Raw genomic sequence first — 16,511 nt, 5'->3', positions numbered from 1 at the left:
TTCCGCCCCTCTGCTAAACTCGTTGTGTCTAACGGAGCCGGCGGAGCAGGGCGGCGGGAGGGGAGAGGGGGCGGGAAGGGGCAGCCGCCGCCAGCAAACAACTTCCCCGACGGTTTGTTTACATAGCAGGTGGAGCTGCCGTCCGCCGCGACCCACAGCGCCCGCTCCGCCGGGGACCGGCCGGGGGAGGCGCGGGCGGAGCGGGGCACGGCCCGGCGCATCCCGTCGCACTTTTTTTTGTTGCCATTCCCCCTCCGCTGCTTTCCCCCCCACCCCTCCCCGCGTTATTAGCACTTCTGTGCAGGCCACTCTGCGATCATGTGAGGGAGGGCTCCCTTCGCACTCCCCTCTCTCCAAAGCAGCCGGTGTGTGCGGCGGGGTTTTTTTTTTTTTTTTTTTTTTTTTTTCCCCCCTTCTTTTTTTTTTTTTTTTCGCATTCCCAACAAAACACATACACACAGGCGGCACACTCCGCACACGGGCGGACCCGCACGCCGGGGGAGGGAGAGCAGCACCGCCAGCGCCAGGCAACACCAGCCGGCGGGAGGGCGCGAGGCTCCGACGCCGCTCCGCGCCCGCGGAGGGCCCCGCGCCGCCCCCGCTCCCCCGGCCCGCGTGGCGGCTCCGCCCGCAGGGACTCTCTATGTGCGCGCGGCTGCGCGCGGCTCCGCTCGCCCTTTCTCTCTCGGTGTCAGCTCGCCGGGACGCCCTACACGGTGTCTCCTCCCGGTAAGTGCTACCCCCCCACCCCGCCCCGCACACCCGTCCCCTCCTCCCTGCGCTCCCCGGTGTGACTTGCTACTTCCAGCGCTTCCACCCCCCTCCGCCGCCGCTCACTGACTTGCCGCCGCTGCCGCGGGAAAGTTTGGCCGCGGCCGGCGCGGCCGCAGCAGTGACATGTGTCAGGTCTCCCGGCACCCGGTGGCACCGCTCCCAAACACGCACCGCCAGCGGGGGGCGGGGGCGCGCTCTGCGGTGGGAGCCTGCGGTGCCCCAGCTGGAGTTGGGGCCGTGCCCGGCGGGCCGGGCCGGGTCGGCCGCGGGAGCCAGCGTAAGCTCCCCCAACACAACTCGCGGCCGCTGCGGGTCGGCAGGGCCTCCCTCCCGCCGCTCAGCGCCGCGGACCCCCACCCCCGCGTAATTAAAAACAAACAACCTGTAGCCTCCCCGCACGGGTAGAGAAGTGCCAGGCGGGGAGGGCTTCGGGCCAGGCTGCTGAGGAAGCGTGTGAGGGAAGCTCGGCTACCCGCCCTTTGCCTCCCCGTTTGTGTGGTGGTGTGTTGGGGTTTTTTTTCCTTTTTTTTTTTTCTTCTTCTTTTTCCCCGAGACCTCCCCAGCAGACAGCCCGGGTGAAGAAACGTGTCACGTTTCTCCTTTGTGTGCTGCCTGCCCGCCTGCCCGCCGGAGGGAGAGGCGCACCCCAGCCCCCGCCTCTCCGCCCGCCCGCGCGGAGGGGCCGCTGCCGGCCGCCCCCTCGGGGCGCCCCGCGCCGCGCTGCCCCGGGGCGCCCCCGCTGGCGTGGGAGGGGAAGCGCAGGGGTGCCCGGGGGGTAGCGCTGACCCCGGGCGCTGTTTGGGCTGCGCAGGGAACAGGGTCGTCCCCTGGCCCAAGACAGAATTGCCTAAACCCAACAATTAATAAATAATGGTGTTGGAGCTGCGGGGTTCCGGAGGCGGCCTCCGTGCCTGGTACGTAGGGGCCTTCCCTTAAAATTGGCTTTGAAGTTGAGGAGGGCTTCAGGAGTTGGAAAGTTTGGGAAGCGCGATAGATTACGAGGAGAGGAGAGCGGCCGCGGCGGCCTTGGCTGTGGAGCGGGCTGCACTCCGCCGTGCCATCGGGCGTGCCAGGGCAGCCGTAGGACGGAGGGCTGGAGCCGGCGCCGCCGCTCCGCGCTCTGCCGCGCCGAGCGCGGGTGCGCAGGCGGCAGCGCTCTTGGCCTCCCGTGACCTGCCGAAAAGCCCCGTGCCGCCGGCGGAGCCTGCACGGCCAAGGTAAAGGCAGTCCGTGAGGCGGTTTTGTTCTTTTCCCGTAGTTCGGCTCGCGTCAGGTTCATCAGGCAGCGGGCCCGTGTCGCAGCGCAGCCCCCGGCCGAGAACGCTGGCGAGCGCTGGTAAGGTCCCGGGATGGAGCTACTGGAGAGGCGTAAAGCTTAGGCTATGGGCTGGCAGGAATAACGCTCATCTAAAATTTGCGAGAATTGTCCAGATAGAAAGTGGGCTGCTGTTATATTCTCCAGGGAGAAATAATTTCAAAAGTATCCACCGTGAATCTGTGGTCTTGTCCTCTGTTATTAAAAGAGTGCAGAGCTGCAGATGGAGGAATGGGCAGTACCCTCTACCTGGGAATCGCTTATACTTTAGGAAGTCTTGCCTGTGTGCATTCACACCCAGAGAAACACAGAAGTTCCTCTTCGAAAGAGGATCTTCCCTGGTCTTTTCTGTGCATTAGAGCCCCTGTCCAACTCAACTCTTGAGAGTGGGAATCTTTCCTTTGACAGCAGTATAGGAATCGTTCCATTGACTTCACAGGCTCCGATCGGGCCCTTGGAAATTTTTTTACAAAGGTGGGACTCAGAAGTTGTGCATGGTGTCTGTATCCCCCCCCATTAATCCGTGTGTGTGGGGAGAAAGAAGTCAAAGTTTTAAGATATTTTGACAGTTTTAAATTTTTTCTCTTCTGTGTGCTAAGTAATTTAAAGCCATTAAGGAAAAACATTACTGCTACTAATATTACTCTAAAGAAAATATGATTAATTATTAAATTGGTTTCTCTAATGCTGCACTAAACCCTTTAAAGTGGGATATGGTTTTAATCATTCAAATTAGTATTTTCTAAAGTTTTTTCTTGATGATGATAATTTGTTCATGTAAATGTAGATACTCAAAATACCCCTGTTTTGTAGTAATCTGCAGTTTTAATGTAGTTCTCACAAAACGGTTTTGTTCTGTAGCATTTTTACGTGCTTAAATCATTCATTTAATTACTCAGGATGGTAGATCAGTAAAAGGTTAAGGGAAAGGAAAGAGTATTTCAAATATAGCATTTCCAAAATGCATGTAGTTAGACATCCTAATTTATTTTGATAATATGTAACACCTGAAATACACTGCTTCATGTGAGGCCTTGTTGGTGTAGGCTTTAAGGTTTCACAGTAACCTTAGGAGGAAGCTTACGCAGAATCAATTGTATAAATATTTGTGTATTTCTTTGTTTTTAGTTTAACCTCAGCGATTTTTACATTCTGTCATGGGGTCTTTGCTACAGTGCAGTGTTTATATCTGAGAGAGGAAGAAAGCTAAATGTTTTGTAGCTTTCTGTTTAGTGAAGATTTACGTAAAATGGCCAAATAATCTCTAAGAAACAACCAAATTAGAGTGGGTTTGAGTGTGAGGAAGAGTAAAAGAAATATATCAAGTTCAGGACATTTCAATCAGTAAATACATGGTACTCTTTTAAAACAGCACTAGGGTTTGTGCAGTAGTCAGGTGAATATTTCACAGATTTTTGAAGTGACCTTGTTTATTTGGTGGTGTTTGACTTTTTTGGTTGCATTTTTTTTCTATAATCATCTGTTGCTTATACATATTTTAATACTTTCCATAATAGAATGTGTTGGGACTATCATTTTAAGAATAAAGATGTATTTATTTGGAAACATTCCTGTCAGACTCCATTATTATTTTTTTAAAGTTCTTGTTGGACTTAATTATTTTTTTTATTACTGTAAAATAAGATTTATTTTTTAAAGGACTAATTTATGTGAGCTGGAATAAGCTTTTTGTATTCTGAGAAATATATCTGATTCAGCATTGCATGCACAGGAGTTATTCGAGGCTAGTGGGCTGAAAACAATAGAAAACTTCTGAGATGTGATCCATGTTGTGGCAGTGTTTTGCTATGTGTCATTGAAAATGTCACTTAACCTCTTTGTTTTTCATCATTGGTATATGAGGGCTGGTATTTATCTTTCTGATAGAGGGGTTAATTAATATTTCTTGAACATGGAGTACTTTTTTGTTCCATTTCAATTTCTACCTGGTTTATTTTGGAGAAATTAAATTGTGATGGTTGCTGAAAATGAATGGTTCCTAGGAGTCATGTTTTTTCTTTGCTGGTCGTATTGTGAAGAGGTCACTTGCTCATATGAAATGAGAGCGATTTAGGACATAGGTCATTAAAAGGTACCCAGTGAATGATTTTGACTGGAGAAAAATGCAAATCACAATCAAAATTAAAAATGCTATCAACTTTGTTATAAAATAATAATTTTCTGTACATTGGAACTGATTATTCTTTACAATTTTGTGACAGCTAATAGGTCTAGAAGCCATGCAAATTGTCTGTTTTTTTTCACAGCCACTGTAGCATACTTCTCAGCTAATCCTTGTTGGAAGAAATACTTGTCATTTAGATTCCTATTCCCTGCCCTGTTTTGATTTGATACCTTTCTTGATTGTATGTGTAAAATAGCGGCACCACGAAAACCTCATAGAAGCGATGAAATTGTAGAAAATCTTAGCTGTAATAAACTAACCTTATAAAACTAATATTAAAATTGCAATAAAGTAGTTCCTTGTTAGTTGTTTGAAGGCTTTCTTCCACATTTGTTGCTTTACAGAATAAGCATACTTACTGTAATAATTGCCAAGAGTAGCTTTAGACTTAAATTTCAAAACTTCTAGACCAGCATAAAGACAAGGAGCAGTCTCACAAGTATTATTTAGCACTGATCATCTTTTTTTTCTTCTTTCTGAGGCTTTCAGTAGCTTAATCAAACTTATCGCTTTTAAAAATCTTCCAAAATGTTCACTGCAAATGATAAGAGGCATCTATTATTTGTTGCAAGATTTGCATTTGTTTTTGTTTTCTGTTTAGGTTTTTGGTTTTTTTCAGTCCCTTTTCTGATAGGTTTGTGTTAAAGGGCAACACCATCTTTTATGTCAGAAAGGTGGTTTTGAAAGTGCCAGCAATAGCTTGCTTATGCTGTCATCTACTGAAGTAGCTGAAAATAATCTCTTTAATGAACAATTGCTATGATTTTTGTTGCTTCATCAATGTATAGTTTGGGATGGTGTTACAAAGTAACATTTGACCTCTGAGGAATGAATTTGTGTAGAATTATGTTTAATATCACAATTTCAGTTCCTATTCTGAGAAAAATAAAGTTGAAATACTAAGTACACTGCTTTAAGGTTTTTACTGTCTAAGTCTTTTTAGTAAGTTGTAGAGGTTGCTGAGAGGAGGGAATAACATTGTAGGTTTAACTTTTTGTTCATTTACTTAGTTATTTCTTTTTCCTGCTCATAATAATTACACACATTGGAAATGGGTTTGCTGCAGTTTGTTTCTTACTTGACTATTTGCATTAATCAGGCTTGTTGCTGAGGACAGAGCCGATTCCCTTGGATGTGGTGTACTGCACCTTCTGTGTGCCCAGAGTGTGGCTGTCTCTTCTGCTGGGTGGCAGAGAGCTTTAGGTAGGTAACAGATTACTGTCTAATTGGTTAGGCTGAGGAACAACAAACAGGTTTAAAGGACAGGCAGCGCCTTCATTCAACGTGCAGAAGGGAGATTTCTGCCCTGCCCACTCCATGCGCCCCCCTTGCGGTGCTGTGTGATGTCCGTTCTGTGGTGAAAGGACAAACTACAGACCTCCATCATGCAACCCTCTGGGTCGCAAAGAACCCTCTTTGAAATTCACAGACTGCCTTTGGCTTACCTGTAGAACTTGCTTGTTTACCGAGGAGCTTCAGCTTCCTATGGGCAGCAGGTACTGGAAGGAGTTGGTGGAGTGTCTCTGTTTTACAAGGTTTCCAGCCCATTGGGGGTTGCAGGTCCACAGGGACACACACTGCGAGTCCTTTGCCCGGCGAGCCGGTCCTTTGGACCTCTGTGGTGAATCAGACACGGCTGCAAATTGCATCATGTTAAGTATTTCTGTAAATTGCTGAACTCAGTCTTGTTTCAGTTTGCCTCCAGGACATTATGAGGATGACTGAGATTCCAGTGGGCCTGTGCCAGCCTTGTCCCAGTGGGAGATACTGTTGGGCTCAAAACCAGAAATTCGTTTGAAGAGTGATGTTTTGAGGCTAGGGGTACATCACTATATATAACTGGAAATTTGTTGGGGTTTTCTAGGCACAGTATTTTGTAAATAAGTTTGTACATTGTTACAAGAAAAATCCTTTATCTTTTAAGATTGATGTTTAGTTGATGATCATTTTAGAATAGTGTATTTTTTTTCTCTAACAGCATGATGTGTATTTTGCAACTTTGGTCAGAATTTGTCTTCAAGTGAATTCAAATGCTGATTTATTCCATTATTCAGCTTTTGTATTTCAGCCTTAACCAGCATGATACATTATGTATTTGATGTAATTTGAAATAATGTATTTGACATAATTTGACTAATTGCATTTTGACATATATTTATATTAAAATAGTCTAATCTTGATGGATATTGCCACTACAATTTTTGCAATCTTGTCCTTCTTGAGAAGGAAGGAGAATGGCTGTGATATTACATTGCTTGTTGAACAGGACCTAATTGTGTTACTCAGTCTGAAATCTATGAAACTTGTGTTTGGAGAAGCAATCTCAGAGTTGCAGAGCTATATCAAGCATAATACTTTAAGTATCTATTAGATGTTGATTTTGAATTTGGCCAGGAATGGTGAAGAAAATGTAAAAGAGGTAAATATTATTTCAACTTTGCCATGCTGTTGGTGCTAAGTCTTACAAAAATTGCTCACAATTACATTGTTGATTTATTCTTTTGTAAGTCATGCTGTTGATGTTGAGAGGGCATATTGTTCTTCTGGAATTGTAACCCATCTACTAAAACAAGTAGTGTAATAAAACCTGTAGTTGATGTTTAACAGCTTGGAAATTAGATCAGAAATTTACAAGTTTTGTCATGTTAAAATATTGCAGAGGCAATTTTAAGGGATACGGTGGGAAGTCACAAAGGGCTTTGGAAAATAGAAGGACAACATGCAGACAGTGGAGAGTTGGGAAGTGAGGGGGGAAAAGGCCAGAGAAAATGTGGCTGGGCAGGAGCGAGCAAAGGCATAGGCAGCGCTGCCAGGAGGTGGGCAGCTGCTCAGAAAATAGGGGCTGAGGGTTTCAGAAGAGCAATGTGATTTTCATCTGGTGCCCAATAAGGAAAATACATTTCTTCTCCTTCGCTTCTGTGGGAAGAAAAAGCAAACTTTTTTGCACGCTGGCGTTATGCACTTGGCAGGCACAGGAGTTACACCAGGTTACACTGGCCCTAATTGAGGCCGATGTTTTTTAAATACTAGATGTTGTTAAATGTAGTGTATGGTTTTGGAAACTTACTTACTAGGTGTTGCACTGAAATTTGATACTTAATTACTGAAAAAACTATCATTTTATTGATGTGACAGAGGGGGGATGGAGGTCTTTTGAAGATAAAGGGAAGAAAAGTGTCTAGAATACAGAGACTAGTATTTTTTAGAGTCTGAAACACAGAAATTGAAATAGCTCTCATTGAAGACACTTCTGTGTGAGAGAACACAAACAGGATTGTGGTTTCATTACAGTAGTTACAGCATTCTGATGACCTGTAAATGAAAACACAAAACCTAATGCAGTCAGGTGTGCACAGACTGCAGAGATGCGCAGACTGCAGAGTTACGCGTATCTGCTGTTGTGCTCTTCAATTGTGTCAGTGTTTTCTTCTTTGTAGAACAACATTTTCAACAAGAAATAAATTATATCATGTGTACAATATGGTGAATGTAAGAGGAAGAGTGCTGAGAACTCTGTGATATGTGGCAACAATCATTCTTCATTGAAAGAATATATGGTGAAGGAATATATGGGCGCTAAAACTGTAAAAATATTAGGATGAAACTTTGCTAAAGATCATAGAATGCTTTTGTGCAAACATTTATTCAGACCCATTTGTTACCAGTCTTGAATGCATTTAAATGACTTTTATGTTGTGGAGATGTCTGTAAATTGTTCTCAGTACACAGTTCTGACACAGTACTGACAGTTCTCAGTAACTGTCAGCATACATTGAGAATGACTTTTAATGTTGTGGAGATGTCTGTAAATTGTTCTCAGTACACAATAATTGTCAGCATACATTGAAGAATACGTATGGTCAGTAATTCAACAGCTAACTATATTGAATATACAGGGGTTTCATATGGTGTCAGATTCTTGCACATTGCTTTGCTTTAGAAGAAAAATTAAATCTATTGTGATTGAGACTTGGTATTCTATTTTAAGAGACTGATGTCTTGAGGAAGAGTTAATGATGTTTGGCGTTGGATGTTCTGGATCTGTTCTTGAGCCTCTATTTGTTATTGACCAGAAAAGGGTGTGAAGTATACACACCCTTTGTACTTCTTATGAACCGACACATGGAAACCCTTTATATATAGTGGTTAAGGGTTTTTTTGTTGTTGGGTTGGTTTGATTTTTTTTGTGTATTTTTGCATTTGTTTGATTTGGTTTGATTTTGGGTTTTGGTTTTTTTTTTCTTTTCTAAAAGTGTTTTTGGTTTTGAGTCTGGGAATCAGGCCACACGTTCAAATCACAGAGAAACCAGGAGAATGGTGAACTGCCAAAATATTTGTGTATTACTGCAGCAGTGGTAGGTGAAGAAGCTGATGATCAATCCAATGGGTGTGTGTGTGTGTCTGTGCCTGTGCACGTGTGACTGTGCAGCATCACAGGGTTTCTGTCTCCATCCACAGCTTTCTGGCAAGGAGACCAGGGCCTTCAGAAAGAAAATAAATGTATCCTGGTGGGTTTATTGCGTCTCAGGTTATAAGACGGAAAGTATTCTAAAGAACAGTGCAGTCAATCCTTTGCTAAAACAGGGAATGTGTTTGAGAAATGTGCTTCTCCAGACAGGAACTGACCATGCTGGAGAATGTTTTACATGTAAAACCAGGTATTTAATGGGTTGTGATGGGAAAACATGGCCTTCCAAATTCTTCCTTGAGAAAGTGAGGGAAGGATGCTTCTGAACCAGGTTAGCATTCATTTCCAGACTACGTATGGCTTGCAGCATTGGTGTCGTGCCATGCTCCAGCTTCAGGCTGTCCTCTGGGCTGGTCCTGGTGTCTGGGTGTGCTTGGTCTAGCAGTGGGGCCTGGAGCAGTGAGTGATTCAGTGGTTCTGTGGCTGGCGGCAGATTGACACTTGTCAGGACTCTGCTCAGATTGAACCTCCCTTGCTCCTGGAGCACACATGTGCCCTTCTTGTGGCTTAACCTGTCTCAGGCTTCAGGAGAAGATGTGCTTGAGGTGATGGCCACACACTTGTGTTGAAAAATCCAAGACCTTCATCTCTGATCCCAAGTTTTCTGAAGTTTGATATGAAGACTTGCTTTTATGGCTGAGGTGCTGAGCCTGGTTGATGATTTCGATGTGTTTGTATGTGACTGTCCAAAACAGGTTTCTGAAACTAAGAAGTTACCAACTACTTAGCTGCTCTTCAAAGCCACCTAGACTGAGACAGGTCATGGATTGCTTGTGCATATTTAAGCCAAATCAGTGTGTTAGCAGTTTTTCTTTCAACAAAAGTTCTTATTCCAACTGTTTCATAGACTCTGAAGCATGTCATCACTAACATGAAAAAATCCTTACTTAAAGTTACTTTTTCATAACATTTAAATACTTTGAAGAATTTTCTTTAATTTATTTTGTAAATGCATCTTAAAAAGTACAGCATTCAGGTACATCATTGGTGATGAACCAAAGACATATGAAAGACACGTTTCTGAAAATGTGAAGACAGATACTTGTTCTAAAGTGTCCAGCCTGCTGAGCCAGGTGTACCGTGTGCTGTAGCTGTAGGGTGTTGTGTGCCTCATGATTGGTGCTAATATGCATATGCAGCAAATCTGGCATTTCCCAGGAGCTCCGGGCAATGTGTGAACACCAGTAAGTCGCTACATGTTCATCTAGAATGTGTATGGATAAGTTGGACCTTGCTCTCACTTCTTGATACTCCTTCTCCCCCTTGTCATTTGATTGTCACATGAGAGGAGAGCTACTGTGAAGCCTGAGAAAGGTGGCAGATGGAGAAAGCCGTGTACTTGACGGTCCTCCTGAGCTGCAGGCTCGGCACTCGCATTTCACATCTTCCTGTGACTCAGTAGAAGAATACATTTCTATTATTTGATTATGTGTAAAAATGGAACCTGCTGTCCTGGACTTAACTAAAGTGCTATTTTTAACATATGTTTTAATACCTGTCTTCAGTAACTAGAATTAAATTTTAAACTGAAACTATTAGCCTTATTATACATAGGCACCTGCACATTTTGTGACTTAATAACATTCAAGCCTCTAAATATAGTTATGTATCATTTAAATATAATTTTATAAACATTTTCTGTGTCATGTGACTGACATTTGGGTCATTGTTGCTAGCACTAAATTACTATCAGAATGGGGAAGACCCATTTTTCCAAGTCATTGTTAGGCTTCTAGTTTTGTTCCGAATTCACTTATCAACAAAATTTCCTTTAGCTGAATTTCTCTTTTTCTAAGATGCAGATGGAGCAAAATGTAACCAGAGATATTAAAAATACCTTTCTCATTGTCACCTGCAATATTACCATAATTGGAACTAAGGAGCCTGCAGTTGCACAATATTTATGTTGCAATCCAAACTGACACAGGCTGGAATGCCTCGGTAGCAAAACAAGACACAGACCCAGTGCGTGCTTGGGAGGGAGCGAGTTGCTCCTCTTGGAAACCTCCTCCAGCAAGGGCATCCTGGAGGTCTCGTGCTTTGCCGTGGGCTAGGGGCTGAGGTGGTAAGTGCTGGCAGCTGGGCTGAGGAGAGCAGTGGCAGCTGTGGGTGACCCTCTGGGTCAGGCTGCTTTGGTAACCTGGGGAGCTGTAGTGAGACAGAGCACTTTCTTTGAAGTCTACTGACTGGGATGATTTTTTCATTCCTTTTCACTCCTGACACTTTGGGGGCCTCTTTCTTAGGAGGTGTTGTTTGGAAGAAACACTTCTAATGCATTTACTTTTCTTTGGTGCTTGGAAATAGTGAGTCACTGTCCAGTGTCACCTTTTGTGCACATATCACTGTAGGCAGAGTGAAACCAATGTTAATCTCTGCTGCACCTCTGGTAGGCTCCTCAACAGCGGATGAGCTTGATCTATTCCTCCTGGCCTTCTCTGGCAAGCACAGTACGGTATACTTGCCTGTGACTGACACACTTAGATCTATGGCCACAAGGTTTCTGGTCAACTCTTCAAGCCTTTACCTTTAGCATTAGCTTTAACCCCTCAGGGCTCAGCTGCTTGCAGCATTTAAAGCATGGCAAGAGGTTTTATAGCAAAGATTTGACTCAGCAAGACTTTTGCTACCTCTCACTGCAGATATAAAATACAATTTGTAGCTTATAATTGCTGCCTAATATGATCTTGGACCCTTACTTAAAATCCATTTAACTGATACTGTGCTTTCTTTATAAGGTTATTATTGGGAGCTAACCTTTTCTTGTGTTGTGGTTAAATGTACAATGTAATAAGGGTGTTTTTTAATGTGTTTAAGAGTTAGAAGATGTGTTAGAGGTAACCTTTATGCAGAGAGTTTTATATAGTTATAGTAAGGACAGCAATATTAAAATCCTGAACATTAGTACCATCTGAATATAATTTGTTCTCATTCTGTTTTGTGTGTGCCTGCTGGTGGAAGATGATACAGTGTAGTGAAGAAATCTGTGTTGTTCTCCAGTATCTTTCTTATAGGCAGTTATTAACCTTGTGCAAATTTACTGTCTCCATAATTTTTTTAAATTTAGATGAATTCAAAAAAATACAGAAAGTGTATTGGATATAACAGATAAATCACAGTTCTTTCTTTAGATTTCAAGGAGAGAAAACTAAACCCAGGATTTTAGGCACAAAACTCAAAGCCTTCCAGAAATCTTTACTTCCCTGTTTAACTTCTGATACACAGGCAAGGGCCATGTCTGTTGGATGTCTTGGGGAACACTAGCTTATAACAGATTTAAAGATTTATTTTCCTCAGTGATAAATGTTGGTACTTTTGCTCTGTGAATATTAGTTTGTCTTCCTTTGCTTGCCTAATAGAAATGCAGGTTTGCTTAGAGTTATAAGTCAAAATGAAACATTTTTTAATATTTTTTTTCCTTAACCAGATACCTAAGTATATATGTAGAATTTGGTATACACGGAAAGAATTTCAGAACTTGAGTCCCTGTATTCTTCTTGAAACTGCTCTAAATGATGGTGAAAGCAATGAAGTTTCATATGAGAAAAAGGGTCTGGAAAAAACAAAACAAACACAAAACTCAGAAAGATGAGCATTATAAGCACTGACTGCCTTTGTTTGAATTTGTATTTTTTTTTGAATTTGTATTTTTTACGTTTGTGTAGAAAGCTCTTTACTCTTCAGAGCCTTTTTTTTTCTTTCCTTTTTCCCCGCTTGTTCATTTTTTCTTCCCTTTTTCCTCAAGGGGGCATTGTGGTTTGAAGAGGGGGAACAAGTTCTGCATATGTCAGGCTTATAGATGAAAAATACTTGTTTTTCTTTAGTTCAGTAAACTGCTGTTGGGGTGAACACATCCCTATGGATGTGGGCAAGAACACCTGTAAGAGAAACAAACATTATTTTTAGTCTTAAGTAGGTGTGGTAGCAGGGCAGCAGTCATGGTTTATGGGGTTGAAATTAACTGCTTTTAATGTTGTAAAGAATGATGATGATAGAGACAAAGTGCCTTCCTAAAATTTATAATTCTTGGCTCAGATGTATACTTGCAGAACTTTGTGATAGAGTTACTTAATCACAGTACAGTAAAGATAAATTCATTAATGGTTATGAGGTGTTGATAATTAAATTGAGAATGCCAGTAAATTGCTTTCTGGAGCTCAATGATTGCAAATTCCGGTCTCCTAATTTAATCCAGCCACTGCTTTCCATTTACTTGCTGAAATGCTTTCTAGACTGAGAAATTAGCCCTACTCCTGGCACAGTAACTGCAAGAACTAAGTTGGTTTCTCTTAAAGGAGAGCCTTGGATCAGGACTAGAAGTGTTTCCTCAAGAAAAGTTAAGATTGGATGGAAAAAGGAAAGCAGAAACAGGTTTTTTGCATTGGTGAATGTGTCCAGAGATTGCTGTGTTTCTCACTAACTGCCTGAATTTTGTGCTGGTTTGTGGTTGCTCTGACACATGCACAGAAGAAAAATTAAGATGCTTACAACCCAGTGAAAGAGATACTGACCAAATGAGAAAAACAAGCCAAGTCAATTTCTTTCACTGATGTTGCAGTATTTTTCATATCTGGCTTTTTGGTTGTTCTAAATGAATGTTATCATTCTCTTAGTGGACAGTCCTTTTTTCCTGTGAATTATTTAAATGTGGGAAGAAATTATTTTATGGAGAAACTAGATCCCTCTGAAATTAGCCTTTCGCACAAAGGGTAGTTAAACTGCATGAGGCAAAAGTTCACTTTATGCTTTTAACTGGAGCTCTTAAGAGTAGAGATGTATGAGAAAATACATTTTTAGCAAAGTGTCAGTGTTTTGCCTTCATAGGTTTTTCTTGTGCAAGGTATTCTTCATCATCTTTCTGTTAATTTGCTTAATACTATGTTGTGGTATAACTGTAGTGTAACCCTTTGAACTCTAAAAGGGACTTGGACTCATAAAGTCATTTAGTTGCAAAAGACCTACAAGATCATCAGGTCAGACTTTGACTGATCACCACCTTGTCAGCTAGCTCAGAGCACTCACTGCCATGTCCAGTTGTTTCGTGAACCCTCCAGGGATGGTCACTCCACCACCGTCCTGAGCAGTGGTTCCAATGCTTAAAAACCCTTTCCATGAAAAAATTCTTTCTGGTGTCCAGCCTGAACCTCCCCTGATGCAGCTTGAGGTCATTTCAAAGTGAAAGTGCCATGGATATCCAGCTAAAAATAGAAGAGAATGGAAAAAAAAAATATTTCCAAATGTTGATTTGGGGAAAAAAATATTCTTGTTGAGTTAACCTTCTAATCTTCTGTTTGCTTCAATTATAGAAATAATGGGAATAGTTTCATTAAAAGCCTGCAGAAAGAGATCTGTCCTTTTAGTATTTCCTATAGTGTTTCTATAGGCTTCATATGGATGTGATATTTGGAAGGTGAAGCCCTGTTATTGCTGAAGCTCATCAGTTGCATTTCATTGTTCCAAAACCTTCTGTGCATTTTGAGTGAAGAGGTTGTAGTTTTAACTGTTCAGTTTGTCACAGAAAATTTGAGGGAAAGTGAATTAGCTACTGCTCAAGTGTTCATAATTAATTCTGGAATTTTCTAATGCATTAAAACAAAATTTTTAAGTTAAATTTACCTCACATATGTGTGCATCTAGTAATAAGAACTGTGTAAAACAACTAATAATTGTACCCAAACTGCTTCCAGTTCAACCACGTCTCTCCCACAAAACATGTTTTGCATAAATGAAGATTGTGCTTCTTGATTTTACTTGGCAGATCTGAAGTACTTGTGGTAAAAACTGTTCTAGGAAACTGCACAAAGCTACTCTGTAAAAGAAACCCCAGCCGTTAGCTGCTCTGCAAATCATTGTGATATACATTGCACTTGTGACTTGATGGGTTTGGTTATTGCAGTATAACATCAAAGGCATCTTCTGTAGCTGTAGATTCCACTGAAGGCCTGCATTTTTGTTCTTGGTGAGAAGTTAAAAAAATTCTGGCAATGTGAAAATATATTTAGTGAGTAGCTGCATAAGCTGTGTTTTTTCTGTCTCTGGGTGGCAATTTTAACAGTTTGAAGTCTCTTAAAATTCAGTATACTTGAAATAAAAAAGCCATTTCTGTGATTGTTTGCAAAGTTTTAATTTGTTTTAAACCATGTTGTTGATCTAGAGCTTTTGCTCATTTAAGGTTGATTAATTGCTTTTGCCACTTTTGTTTGCAGTTCAGTATAATCTCATGCAGACTATTGTATTTTTTTTTAAATTTTAATCTTCTGTTGATGGCTGTGTGTTTGGATGGGATGTTAAATTTGACCACTAATAACTGAAAGATTTAAATAAACAAATAAATAATATTGAAAACAATAACAAACTGGAACAAATGCTTGGCATTGCAAATTTATTTTATGAAACATAATTTCTGCACCTGCTGTAGACCCCATTGTGGAAGCTCTTGTTTTCTTTTTTTTTATTTAGAAAGAGAAAAAGGTTATCGTATTTTCATTCAAGTACCTTTATTTAAAGCAGATTTAATAGAAACAAGAATAATAAGCCTATGTCTTATATTGAATGTTTTTTAAATGTGTGTGCCTTTTTTGATAATTACTGTTCATTAAGGCTCACTACTCTTTCTTTAAAGGATAACTCTGTTATCTTACCTGTAAAATGGATGGGTGAACATTGACTGAATTCGCTTCATGCAAAATGTAAAATACATTTCTGATACAGAGCTGGAGTTGAATTCTGTGGCCCATCTGCATTGCTGCCTTTCAGAGAGCACAGAGCGCAGCCAGTGCTTGGGTAAGTCACACTGATCCAGTGTGACCCCCACTGCGGAGGATTAGTCTCTTATTGATAACTGACATAGTTAACTTGGCCCAAGTAGGAGCCTCCGATTTCTGCTTAGAGGGCAGAACCCAGGTCACGGCTGATGCTGCAAAGGAAGATGCTGTAACCGTTCATCTTTTGAAGTGCCTGACTGTGTGCTGCTCTTAGAAACTCAGAATCCTGGTACCCTACGTTTCACTGCTGTCTCACAAATATTTGTGGTTGACAAAAAAGCTGAATTGTCCCTGTGTAATGAATGTCACATAATCCACCTCCTGGTGTTTGCAGTATACTAATTTTCAGACACTTACATACATGATGGGCAGACTGAAGAGTTCAGAAGTCTTAAGACAGGCCAGATGGAAGATATGTTCAAATTAAAAAACCCTGACAACAAGAGAGACAGGAAGAAAGAAATATAATTCTGCTGATATTAAAAGTATGAAGAAGAAGAGAGGAGAACGTCTGTTTTCCATTTTTTAAGGAGACTTTTTTTAATGGTTTTTGAACTTCTGAGATTATGATGCTTTTTCTTTGTTATAGAGCTGTCAGAAAATACAAAGGTTATATCTGTGCAGACAGCTTAACTTGCTTCTAGCTCTCCAAAGTACTTTAACTCATTTCATATTCAGCTGTTAAAAGTGTACAGGTCTTGGAAAAATTAGAGCATTATAGCTGTAGCCGTACCCTCCTGGACAGCCAGGACAGAGCTTTTGGATGGGTGCTGTGGCAAGGCATGTGATGCCCTGCACAGTGGCAGTGGCTTGTCAGGGCTGAGATGTTAAGCAAGTGTGCCCTGTAATCAGGCTGTGAGATACTTCTGGAAGCCAGAATATGGGTCAAGGAAACCTTCCTCTGCTGTAATCCTTTCTAATCTGTGCTTTTGGAAGTTTTTGAGAGCACTTGTATTGCTAAGGAGTGTAGCTCAAATCTTTCTGTTTGCTTTTTCTTGCTTGTACTTT

At 41.7% G+C, this 16,511-nt stretch overlaps 1 protein-coding gene across 4 annotated transcripts in view; it reads left to right on the top strand.

Annotated features, from left to right (window-relative positions):
* Positions 1 to 418: 418 nt before the first annotated feature.
* FOXP2 (forkhead box P2) overlaps positions 419 to 16,511 on the top strand; it is a 407,162-nt gene continuing 391,069 nt past the window's right edge. For 3 of the 4 annotated variants that reach the window (XM_039726874.1, XM_039726869.1, XM_039726875.1), the window contains exon 1: positions 419 to 729. The gene's annotated coding sequence lies outside the window, so the exon portion shown is untranslated. Of the gene's footprint in view, positions 730 to 1,796; positions 1,992 to 16,511 lie in introns of those variants that run through there. The other variant, XM_039726870.1, reaches the window with a different exon arrangement.

Source organism: Passer montanus, unplaced genomic scaffold, assembly GCF_014805655.1.
Source record: "Passer montanus isolate IOZ18808 unplaced genomic scaffold, ASM1480565v1 scaffold6, whole genome shotgun sequence".
In the NCBI taxonomy this organism is placed as follows: domain Eukaryota; kingdom Metazoa; phylum Chordata; class Aves; order Passeriformes; family Passeridae; genus Passer; species Passer montanus.
This window is presented reverse-complemented; position numbering and strand designations above follow the sequence as displayed.